Source organism: Oryctolagus cuniculus, chromosome 6 (genome assembly GCF_051225735.1).
Source record: "Oryctolagus cuniculus isolate XC-2025 breed Fujian yellow rabbit chromosome 6, ASM5122573v1, whole genome shotgun sequence".
In the NCBI taxonomy this organism is placed as follows: domain Eukaryota; kingdom Metazoa; phylum Chordata; class Mammalia; order Lagomorpha; family Leporidae; genus Oryctolagus; species Oryctolagus cuniculus.
This window is the reverse complement of record NC_142872.1, coordinates 36,728,103-36,739,460: the sequence shown is the minus strand read 5'-3', so window position 1 is coordinate 36,739,460 and position 11,358 is coordinate 36,728,103.

The following is an 11,358-nucleotide window of genomic DNA, read 5'->3' as shown; positions in this document are numbered from 1 at the left end:
ATCCAGATCTCCCATGTGGATGCCAGGGACCCAAGGTGCATCAGCAGGAAGCTGGATCAGAAACAGAACAACCAGGACTTGAACTGGCACTCCGATATGGCACGTAAGTGCCCCATATGGCAGCCTCACCCTCTGCACGACAATCCTAGCTCCTAAATTTATCTTTTAATTTCATTTTCCATCTTTTAATCTCATTTTCATTTCTGACATTCTCTTGTATTTCTGCTTTGGCTGTCTGCACTCCGCCAGCATGTTGCAGCTGTACTCTCTTGGAGTAGCTCTTCTATATGGTATGTCATACCTGCCCTATTTTCACTTGCTGTGAGCAGTCATTCCCTTTGCCTTCTTCCTACATGCATCTGCCAAGGTTCACACATCTGAGGTTCACAGACGTGAGATGGCTCACCTCTCAAGCCTAAGGCTGCTAAGGCTTGGTATCCTGTTTTGTGATGTAAGTTTCAGGATACTTTTTAAAAAGAAAATAAATTTTTCACAGCAGGTTAAGCCAAAGCCTGCAATGCTTGGATCCCATAGGGGTGTAGGTTCAAGTCCTGGCTGTTTCATTTCGGATGCAGCTCCCTGCTGATGCACCTGCGAAAGCAGCAGAAGATGGCCCAAACCTGGACCCCTGCCAATGCAACTAAGACACTCAGAAGAAGCACCTGGTTCCTATCTTCGGCCTGGCCAGCCACAGCCACTGGGGCCATATGAGGAGTGAACCAGAGGATGAAAGACTTCTCTCTGTCTTGCCCTCTTTCTAATTCTGACTTTCAAATAAATACAATAAGTCCTAAAAAAAAAAAAAAAAAAAAAAAAACAAACCCTGTGAACTTGAAGTATTGAACTGACAATGTGGTCATTTTTCTGAGTTTTTAATTTATAGATAAGGCAGGAATAAGCAACTGTAATGCTGTGGCTATATATAATGTCTAGCATTAAATTATGGTTCAAGAATGGAGGAAGCAACATTTTCATACTGAAGTACTGTAGGCATTGAAAGCAGATGGAAAAACTGACAAACTTAGAAAAGGGGAAAGCTCCTCAAAATACTGCCTGGAAAGCTGTGGCAAAGTCCCGATTCCAGAGAAGGGTGTGGGTGGGAAGCACAGTGAATGAATACAATCTTTCACTTTAGCTAATAGTCACTCCTTACTAACAAAATCACCTCTTCTATGTGACTAAGTTTTTATGTATGGAACCTTTTATTTGCCATATCTCATTTCATTTTCACAATTACACTGCTAGAGAAGCAATTTATTTTTCTCGTTTTACAACCAGGTATCTAAAGTTTGATGAGGTTAAATATTTTGCCTGAGTTCCTCTGAATAGGATCTACAGAAGTCTAGACTATTAAGAGTTAAGGATTTTTTTCTGAAATATAAACTCTTATTCTCCAGAACAAAGTATCAATGTTTCATTACTTTTTATATTTTGATGGATTCTATCCCATAAGTATAAAGTTGTATATTCATTTATTCAGTCTACCAACGATATTTGAGTATTTATGGACTCTTTAGCAGCTTATACAATCTCAGAGACCCTTTTATAAAGAACCACTATGTTTTTTTAAAAATTTATTTTTTAATTATTTGAAAGAGTTACAGAGAGGTAGATAGAGGTATTCCATCCGCTGAAGAACCACTATGTTAATATGCTTTGCAAAATTGCCTGACTGCAAGAAGCATGTCTCAATCACAGGGGCTTAATCAGCAAGGCATTTATTTACCTTCCACAACCGGAAATCCAAGGTGGAGCAGGCCTCAAGACTAGGTAACTCATTGGCAGGGTTTGCGTCAGTCTCAGGATGTGGGTCATCTGGCTACAGCAGTTTTGAGCATCAGATAATAGGAGAAAAAGACAAGGTCTCCTTCAGGGATAGCTGTAGAAGACAGGAATCATTTTCGAGTAGTTCATGGCAGATGTTCCATTGACCTCCATTGAGTTTAGGTCATTCCTGAGCTAAACACCGGCAAAGGGAATGGGATTTCCCTCACACCATTCAGAGGCATCCTGGAACTTCAGCTAAGGTCAGTTTCTGTAGAGGAACAAAGCTATAGAAGAGATGAATAAGGAACAAAACTAACCTTCTGTGAGAAGGAGAATGGAATACATGCTGAATATGGAAATAATGGGGTTCACTAGAGGTCAACATTAGGGTAATAGTTGTGTAGGAACAGGGCCCATAGGAAAGAATGCTCAAGTGAACATTGTAAGAACAGATTATAGAATTTGCTCTATACATTCCTTTAAAATGGGACTCAATATCTGACATTTTAGGGTGACAATACATTTTCATGGTCTATTAATTTGATGGAGAATTATCATTTGTAAGGGAGGAAAGAATAGAGTATTTTTAGTAATTCATTCACAAAGTTCATTAATCAATTTAATAAATAACTACTGGGCACATGCTAAATGCTGGGCAGTAGTCTAGGCACTGAGTATTCAAAGATAAATTATTCAGTTGTTGTATGTCAGCAATTGGGGGAAACAGATATGTAAGCATTTTAATATAATATGTTTCATACTGTACGGTGCAAAAGAGTACACTGGATCAAGGCTAATGAGTAACTATATACATATATGATGAGAAATCATGAATAAATATAATAAATAAATGTATACATACTTTCATCCTAGGAGCAGGACAGAGAATACTGTTGACCAAGCTATGTAGAAATGCTTTCAGCATTTTAAGTATTATAGACTTCACATTCAGGTTGAACATGGAATCACATAAGACATAGATGGTTGCATGGCTACTTTCCCAAGTACAGCTCTAGTAAGACCAGCATGGCTGACACCTAACTAACTACAATCTGTATTTGCTTAAGCTATGACAGATCACTCTCTATAAAGAAAGCTTTGATAATTTAAATATGGAATCCAAAACTTTGATAGTTAATAATTACTATATCATAGATTAAGTTCTCATATTCTTCACAAACAAGACCTTATCAGAAAGCCCCTTATGAGATAGATATCATTATTGCTATCATTGTTATTTTACACATGAGCAAACTGAAACTCAGAGAAGCTAAGCAATTTGCCCAAGGGACTAAATTACAGATACAGATAAAAGAACTGAACCCAGACTCTATTATCTCCAAGCCTGTACTTTTCATATTTCAACTAGCGCTTTTCAAAAGGTGATCCATAGTCTACATATATTGAAATCACTTGGAATCCTTGTTAAAGATTCAAACTCTTCAGCACCACCCAAGCCCATTGAATCAGTACCTCTGAGATGAAAGTTTTTTGCATTATTTACCCACTGCTTAGTAACAAATGGCTAACCTACTCTACCACTGACACTTAAGACACCCTGGAGAAAAGGTTAAAATTTTACTAAAAAACACACATGAATAATGATCTTACTTAGTTTATCTTATCTAGAAGCCTTCACTGTAGAGACAGGAACACTTACCAGCTACAAAGTTTATAACCTAAGTTTTATATTACAATACCAAATTATCCCATGTGTGGGTATACCGGTGGTACCTGAGACTCCTGGGACTTTTCCTGATTCCAACTGGCTCTATGATGTTAGAGAGGTCTAAAGTTATTCCTAGGTACTTTTCATTCCTAGGTATCAGTTCCTCCACTGTCAGCTTCAGTATGTGAAAGTGCCCTTCATAAAGATGGATGATCTTGAGATTCAATCAGGAAAATAACTTTCCCAGGTGACAAAGCACAACCAAATGCTCCCAGGATTTCTACTTTGAAGTAAAGAAATGTCCATTAAGGCAAGATAACATAATACCACATTTCCATCTCTGTGTTCTTAAAAACATTTTTCTTCTTACTATTGCCCATCTTCTTGGGATTCTTTCAGGGACAAGACTGAATAAAATGTGTAAATAGATGTTTCCCTTATTTATTTCAGACAGCTGTAAACAGTAGCAAGTTCAATAAAAGTGCTCCATTACTAAGGATCCCATAAATGCTTATTTTAGCCCTATTTTTTAAAATATTATTTATTTATTTATTTGAAAAACAAAATGAGGCTGACGCCGTGGCTCACTAGGCTAATCCTCTGCCTGTGGCGCTGGCACTCCGGGTTCTAGTCCCAGTTGGGGCACCGGTTCTGTCCCAGTTGCTCCTATTCCAGTCCAGGTCTCTGTTGTGGCCTGGGAAGGCAGTGGAGGATGGCCCAAGTGCTTTGGCCCTGCACCCACATGGGAGACCAGGAGGAAGCACCTGGTTCCTGGCTTCGGATAGGTGCAGTGCGCCGGCCGTGGTGGCCATTTGGGGAGTGAACCAACAGAAGGAAGACCTTTCTCTCTGTCTCTCTCTCTCACTAACTCTGCCTGTCCAAAAAAAAAAAAAAAAAAGACAGAAATTAAAAGAGGGACAGACAGAGAAATGGCCTGCATATTCCTTCACTGATGCATTTTTATCATTGCCTTGGAAAAGCAAGCAAATATAAGACTAGATAATAAATTTGTGTTATTTTATTACTACATTTTGGAGTAAGTGGTGTCTTTATGGCCCTATGGATTTAATACTATGCATTTATAAGAATTCTCCGGAGAAAGCCAGAGGCATCACCACACTGCCATAGGTATCCATGGCACATATACAAAAAGTGTAAGGACTCCTGCTCTAGGAGCTTGCCAGGATATGACCCCAGGGTCCATCTGTGCACTGCAGGAGGTTTTTCATCCCTGGGAATGACTGTTGAACATATGTCCAGGTGGGCTTTTTTTTTTTAAGATTTATTTTATTTGAGAGTCAGAGTTACACAGAGAAGAAAGGCAGAGAGAAAGAGAGGTCTTCCATCCGATGGTTCTAATTGGCTGCAACAGCTGGAGCTGTGCTGATCCAAAGCCAGGAGCCAGGAGCTTCTTCCAGGTCTCCCACGCAGGTGCAGGGGCCCAAGGACTTGGGCCATCTTCCACTGCTTTCCCAGACCATCGAAGAGAGTGGGATCGGAAGAGGAGCAGCCGGGCGCCCATATGGGATGCTGGCGCTTCAGGCCAGGGCTTTAACCCGCTGCACCACAGTGCTAGCTCCCAGCTGGACTTTTAAAACTGTCGTCAGGGCCAATGCCACGGCTCACCTGGTTAATCTTCTGCTTGTAGTGCTGGCATCCCATATGGGCGCCTGGTTCTAGTCCTGGTTGCTCCTCTTCCAGTCCAGCTCTCTGCTGTGGCCTGGGAGGGCAGTGGAGGATGGCCCAAGTGCTTGGGCCCCTGCACCCGCATGGGAGACCAGGAGGAAGCACCTGGCTCCTGGCTTTGGATAGGTGCAGCGTGCCGGCCGTGGTGGCCATTTGGGGAGTGAACTAACGGAAGGAAGACCTTTCTCTCTATCTTTCTCTCTGTCTATGCCTCTACCTGTCAAAAAACAAACAAACAAACAAACAAACAAACAAAAAAACTGTAGACAAAAAATTTCCATTACGTGGCTACAGAAGCAGAAATCACTATATGCTTCACCCCCACCCAAGTTAACTAATTATGGTAAATGGCTTGCAAATGCATCTGAAAGTACGTGACTTACAAGCCACAAAAAATATTAACAGGCATTAGATTTTCCTGCTACTTTACCAAACTCTTTTATGAGTTCCAATAGTTCTTATAGGAATTTATTGGATCCCCTATATATAATATCATGTCATCTGCAAATAGGGATAGTTTAACTTCCTCCTTTCCCATTTGTATCCCTTTAATTTATTTTTCTTGCCTGATGGCTCTGGCTAAAACTCCTAGGACTACATTGAATAGCAGTGGTGAGAGTGGACATCTCTGTCTGGTGCCAGTTTTCAATCGAAATGCCTCCAACTTTTCCCCATTCAATATGATGCTGGCCATTGGTTTATCATAAATTACCTTAATTGTGTTGAGGAATGTTCTTTCTAATCCCAATTTGCTTAGAGTTTTCAGCATGAAAGGGTGTTGTATTTGTCAGATGCTTTCTCTACATCTATTGAGATAATCATATGATTTTTGTTTCTCAATTTGTTAATGTGATGTATCACATTGATTGACTTTCGAATATTGAACCATCCCTGCATACCAGGAATAAATCCCACTTGGTACGGGTGAATGATCTTTCTGATGTGTAGTTGGATTCGGTTTGCCAGAATTTTGTTGAGTATGTTTGCATCTATGTTCATCAGGGAGATAGGTCTGTAGTTTTCTTTCTCTGTTGTGTCTTTTTTGGGCTTAGGAATTCAGGTGATATTGACTTCATAGAAAGAATTTGGGAGGATTCCCTCCCTTTCAATTGTTTTGAATAATTTGAGAAGAACTAGAGTTAGTTGTTCTTTAAATGTCTGGTAGAATTCGGTGGTGAAGCCATCCGGTCCTTGGCTCTTCTTTTTCAGTGTGCATTTATTACTGATTCAATTTCTTTCATGGTTATGGGTCTGTTTAGGTTTTCTATATCTTCACGCTCAGTTTAGGAAGGTTGTATGTGTCCAGGAATCTATCCATTTCTTCCAGGTTCCCCAATTTGTTAGCATACATCTCTTTGTAGTGGTTTCTGATGATTCTTTTTATTTCTGTGTGTCTGTTGTTACATTTTCATTACTATCTTTGATTTTACAGATTTGGATCTTCTCCTTTTTTTGGTTAGTTGGACCAATGGTGTGTCTATTTTGTTTATTTTTTTCAAAGAACCAGCTCTTGGTTTTGTTTTTCCAAGACTTTAATCATCTAGTGAATAAATATAGCAAGGTATTATTCAATTCCATATTGTACTCTGTTTACATATCACTTTCTTATTTATTTAAGTCAGAGAATATATATTGCTACACTACTAATGACAACAATCACTTGCCTTGGTAAAAAAGGTGGGGGCAGGAAGAATAAAGGAAGAGAAAAATATCAGCTTTCAATTATTTAACCAACCCATCCTCTCTGTACATGACATCCAATCAAATTTTGATCTATTCCAATTTATATAATTTATATAAATGAGAGATCCAGAAATGGGAATTTTTGATTATACCATACCCCTAAAATAAATAGCAGATGTTTTTAACTCCTCAGAATTTGGACACTGCTATATAACCCATGACATAACGCAAGGCTGAAGAGGGTAAGTTGGTGGTAGAGCAATGTGAAGATTTGGGGCATTCTTGCTACCAATTTAAAGCTCACTCCAAAACCTAGGCCTAGAGAGGGAAGAGGACTCTGATGATAGCAGGTAAACAGAGAAACATGGGACTGGAGAGAGTAGAAGAAGGTGAGAGAGACTGAAATAGAAATCTTACATTTATGAAAGTGTTTCTGTATCATCTCTTCTCCCTCCCTACCCACCCTGAAAAATAAACTCAAAAAATATTTTTAATACCTTCATGGTTATGAAACACAAAAGCCCAAAGAAGTGAAGAGATATTTCTGAATTCACACAGCTTCAAGGAGCAGAATTAAGATGTAAACTTGGGAAGGCAGGATTAAGAGATTGCCTCTGGCCTGGCCCTTGCTTTCCTTCAATCCACTCCTCAACACAGTTAGTGACTGGATCTTCCTGATGCAAAGCTCTGATGATGTCACTTTGAGATTCAATATATTTTAAAGCACTTGGGGTAACTGTGGGACTTTAAGTCTAGCTATTGCTTACTTCTGTTGTACCAGATCTGACTCCTACCAGCCTCTAAGAAATACCTGTTAAATATGCAGGAATTTTGTAAGTCAGTTGTTAAGATGTTAGTAGTTTGAATTTGGCCAAGTGGAAATATTAACACCACAGAAATGAGAAAAATTATAAATGAAGGCTTAATTTTTTATAACAGCTTTCCCAATGCACCACTTACCCATACTGTATGCCATTTAATTACACAATCATTCTTCTTTTCAGCCATGCATACTATCACCTAATAAGCTATACTATTCCTTTGCCTAGAACAACATTCTCCTTCTCCTCTACCTCTGGCCCTACTCCCATTAGTTTTCTTTTCTTTATTAAAGATTTATTTATTTATTTGAAAGTCACAGCTATACAGAGAGAGAAGGAGAGGCACAGAGAGAGTGATGAGAGAGGGAGAGGTCTTCCATCCACTGGCCCACGCTGCAATGCCGAAGTTGTGAGAATGCAAAGCCAGGAGCCAGGAGCTTCTTCTGGGTCTCCCATGCGGTGGCAGGGGCCCAAGGACTTGGGCCAACTTCCACTGCTTTCCCAGGCCACAGTAGAAAGCTGGATTGGAGGTGGAGCAACTGGGACCTGAACTGGTACCCACGTGGGACACCAATACTGCAGGCGGTGGCCTCACCTGCTATGCCACAGCGCTGGCTCCCCCTCCCATTAGTTTTCCAAGTTGCAGTTTCTGTATTATTTTCTTCCTGACATTCATTGACCTCTAACCCTCCTCCCAGAAAAGCTGGGTAAGGTGTCCCATTTAGGCACTCAACATGGCATACCTTACTTTCCATTCCTGAGGCAGTACTGCCACTGCCCTACTTCCTGCCAGCTTATGTTACTGGCTACAAGCTGCATGAATGCAGGAACGCCATCTTATGCTTTATTTTAGCCCATTTTCTATGTTTGTGACATCTAGGGATGCTCAATGTTTGGCAAATGAGTGAGATAAATTATTAGAGTTAAGTCTCAGGAGACAAAGTGTCTGAAAAATAAGATTCTTAACTTATTTATATTCAGAGATAGAACATCAGAAATTGGGAAAACAATATCAAATTGGAAAATAATTTAAGAAAGTAAAAATAAATTACAAAATCAGAGTCTTGAAAGAGTTTCAGTTTATTTCTGGTTCTAAGTCAAGGATGGCAAGCAACGTGTCCAGACAATACTACTTCCCCTTGCCACAGGCATGAGAAACTTCCCTATTGATCCCTGCACCTTTATCTGTGGAGCCCAGGAGATTCTTCTAGGTTAAGGCCACTGTCATCAATCAAAGTTGGCATTTGAATTGGAACTCATTTGCCTATGCAGACAAAGTCATAAAACATGATGACTGCTATCTTCCTCCCAGAAGCTTTTCTGCCCTACATTTTGTATCTGCCCAGCTGGATCCTTTTTGGTATCACTGAGAGAAATGAAGAAGAGAAAGAAGGGGAAGTGGTATTGCTATGTGGAGTTTCAGAAAGATTACAAGTGGCTAAGGAAGGCAACTAGTAGCCTGTTCTTGAATTTCAGCTCTTTCCTTTTCCTTTCCTTCCTTGAGTTTCTTCTTTCCTCTTTTCCTCTTCTTTTTTTCTTTTAAAGATTTATGTATTTATTTGAAAGGCAGAGTTAGAGAGAGGCAGAAGCAGAGAAAGAGAGAGAGGTTTTCCATTTGCTTGCCCACTCCCCAGATGACCGCAGTGGCCGGAACTGCGCAGATCCGAAGCCAGGAGCCAGGGGATTCCTCTGGGTCTCCTACATGGGAGCAGGGTCCCAAGGACTTGGGCCATCTTCTACTGCTTTCCCAGGCCACAGCAGAGAGCTGGATCAGAAGTGGAGCAGCCAGGACTCCAACCAGCACCCATATGGGATGCTGGCACTGCAGGTGGTAGCTTTACCTGCTATGCTACAGCGCTGGCTCCTTTTCTCTTCTTAATAATTCTCCCACGCATTGTCTTTCCACTTGCCTTTCTCATTCCTAGCTTTTGAGTCTGTTTAACCTACTCTTTCCACTCTACAACACTTCTTGCTTCTCTAATCCATCTTCTGGTTCCTGTTTCTCCCTTTGTCCTCTGTCATTCTCTTTATTTTGGAACTCTTCTTCCTTTCTTATTTTTCTCCTGCTTTTGAACAGGTTCTATTTTCTCTTTCTGAATTTTATTTTAAATTTTCTCTACCTCATTCTAATTCTCCCTTTATCACCTATATTCTAGAAAAATTTTTTTTGTCTTGAACACTATTTTCCCCTCTTTCTGACTCTACATCTACTTACCTTTCAGATTTCAGTTTCTTTATCAGTTTTCTTCCTGTCACCCATCCTCCCCTGACACACAATATTCACAGATAGTAAGTCATATTTTTAATATGTATTTCATTTATTTGAAAAGCACAGTTACAGAAGCAGAGAGAGAGGGAGATAAACACACACACACACACACACAGACAGAGAGATTTCTCATCAGCTGCTCCACTCCCCAAATGGCCACAAGGGCCAGACTGAAGCCAGGAGCTTCATCCAGGTCTCCCACATGGGTGCAGGGCCCCAAGCACTTGGGTCATATTCTGCTACTGGATTGGAAGTGGAGCACCTGGGGCATGAACTGGTGCTCATATGGGATGCCAGTGTTGCAAGGGGCAACTTAACCAACTGTACCACAATTTTGGCCCCAAGTAATTCATTTTCTTTTCTTTGCAGAGTAATTTTTTAAAAATTTTATTTGGGTTATAAAGTTTCATATATTTCATATATACAGATTTAGGAATATAGTGACACTTCCCCCCCATCCTCCCTCCTGCCCATGCTCTAACACTTCCTCTTCTTCCCTTTCACATTCCCACTCTGTTTTTACAAAGACCTATTTTCAGTTTACTTAATGATTAGATAGTTAGTCCTAAACTAAGTAAAAGAGTTCAACAAATAGTATGAAGAGAAAAAAACAAACAAAACAAAATTCTGTTCCTCATGAAAGAGACAAGGGCTGTAAACAATCATTGAATTTCACAATGTCTATTTCACTCCAATACATTACATTTCAGGTCTCTATTAGTAACCTCAAATCATGGAAAACATATGGATCTTTCAAATAAATATCAAAGTATTTTATTTCATGTAAAGGCAATGGATAAAGCATCCTATCACATACATGTAATACAACAATGCAAATTATTTTCCAACTAGATTTATAAATTTTACATTCCTTCTAAAGGGACAAAACTCATTAGGTATGTCTCTCTAATTACAGTGAACAGTAATGGCAATAACAACAGCACTACCAAAAAAAGGTGCACATTGTTCAAGGTATTACTCAAGGTCTAAAGCCCTGCACTTAGTCTGGTTTCTAAAGACATATCATGGAAAACTTAATTTGTGAATGGACACAGGATGATTAGGGCATTTAAATTTTTACTGCCATATTAATGTTTGTAATATATTGTGCAGAAAAATTATGCCTTTCTAGGAGCTTCTGCATGGCTTTCTAAAGGCATGTCTGTACTTTTTCTCTTATTCACTTAATAAATACAAAAAGGTTATACCGTTTTTTTAAAAAGTAGAACACAATGATTCTGAGTTGGAGTCCAACAATGTGCCGCCACTAGGAAGAGGCAACCAGTCATGGCAAGGCGTTGTACAGAGGGTGGGGAAGTTTTGTTAACCTTGTTTTAGCAGGGAGGCATCAGTGTTTCCTGAAAGTCTGTCATTCCAGTGACTGACCAGGTGTAAAAACGATCTTAGAACTAACAAACAAAATAAAGGAAACAGCAAATCCCTGAAGAGAAGCCCCACATACC